The sequence below is a fragment of the Balaenoptera ricei genome, chromosome 4, assembly GCF_028023285.1.
Source record: "Balaenoptera ricei isolate mBalRic1 chromosome 4, mBalRic1.hap2, whole genome shotgun sequence".
Taxonomy (NCBI): Eukaryota; Metazoa; Chordata; class Mammalia; order Artiodactyla; family Balaenopteridae; genus Balaenoptera; species Balaenoptera ricei.
In genome coordinates, this window is record NC_082642.1 from 7,475,574 (window position 1) to 7,477,361 (window position 1,788).

Sequence of the window (1,788 nt, forward strand, 5' to 3'; positions counted from 1 at the left end):
CCTCTGCTATATTTTGGAAGAGTTTGAGAAGGATAGGTGTTAGCTCTTCTCTAAATGTTTGATAGAATTTGCCTGTGAAGCCATCTGGTCCTGGGCTTTTGTTTGTTGGAAGATTTTTAATCACAGTTTCAATTTCAGTGCTTGCGATTGGTCTGTTCATATTTTCTACTTCTTCCTGGTTCAGTCTCAGAAAGTTGTGCTTTTCTAAGAATTTGTCCACTTCTTCCAGGTTGTCTATTTTATTGGCATATAGTTGCTTGTAGTAATCTCTCATGATCCTTTGTACTTCCACAGTGTCAGTTGTTTCTTCTCCTTTTTCATTTCTAATTCTATTGATTTGAGTCTTCTCCCTTTTTTTCTTGATAAGTCTGGCTAATGGTTTATCAATTTTGTTTATCTTCTCAAAGAACAAGCTTTTAGTTTTATTGATCTTTGCTATCGTTTCCTTCATTTCTTTTTCATTTATTTCTGATCTTTATGATTTCTTTCCTTCTGCTAACTTTGGGGTTTTTTTGTTCTTATTTCTCTAATTGCTTTAGGTGTAAGGTTAGGTTGTTTATTTGACATGTTTCTTCTTTCTTAAAGTAGGCTTGTATAGATATAAACTTCCCTCTCAGAACTGCTTTTCCTGCATCCCATACGTTTTGGGTCATTGTGTTTTCATTGTCATTTGTTTCTAGGTATTTTTTGATTTCCCCTTTGATTTCTTCAGTGATCTCTTGGTTATTAAGTAGTGTGTTGTTTAGCCTCCACGTGTTTGTATTTCTTACAGATTTTTTCCTGTAATTGATATCTAGTCTCATGGCGTTGTGGTCAGAAAAGATACTTGATACGATTTCAATTTTCTTAAATTTACCAAGGCTTGATTTGTGACCCAAGATATGATCTATCCTGGAGAATGTTCCATGAGCACTTAAGAAGAATGTGTATTCTGTTGTTTTTGCATGGAATGTCCTATAAATATCAATTAAGTCCATCTTGTTTAATGTATCATTTAAAGCTTGTGTTTCTTTATTTATTTTCATTTTGGACGATCTGTCCATTGGTGAAAGTGGGGTGTTAAAGTCCCCTACTGTTATTGTGTTACTGTCTATTTCCCCCTTTATGGCTGTTAGTATTTGCCTTATGTATTGAGGTGCTCCTATGTTGGGTGCATAAATATTTACAATTGCTCTATCTTCTTCTTGGATTGATCCCTTGATCATTTTGAAGTGTCCTTCTTTGTCTCGTGTAATAGTCTTTGTTTTACAGTCTATTTTGTCTAATACGAGAATTGCTACTCCAGCTTTCTTTTGATTTCCATTTACATGGAATATCTTTTTCCATCCCCTCACTTTCAGTCTGTATGTGTCCTTAGGTCTGAAGTGGGTCCCTTGTAGACAGCATATATACGGGTCTTGTTTTTGTATCCATTCAGCCAGTCTATGTCTTTTGGTTGGAGCATTTAATCCATTTACATTTAAGGTAATTATCAATATGTATGTTCCTATTACCATTTTCTTAATTGTTTTGGGTTTATTATTGTAGGTCTTTTCCTTCTCTTGTGTTTCCTGCCTAGAGAAGTTCCTTTAGCATTTGTTGTAAAGCTGGTTTGGGGGTGCTGAATTCTCTTAGCTTTTGCTTGTCTGTAAAACTTTTAATTTCTCCATCAAATCTAAATGAGATCCTTGCTGGGTAGAGTAATCTTGGTTGTAGGTTTTCTCCTTCATCACTTTAAATATGTCCTGCCACTCCCTTCTGCCTTGCAGAGTTTCTGCTGAAAGATCAGCTGTTAACCTTATGGGGATT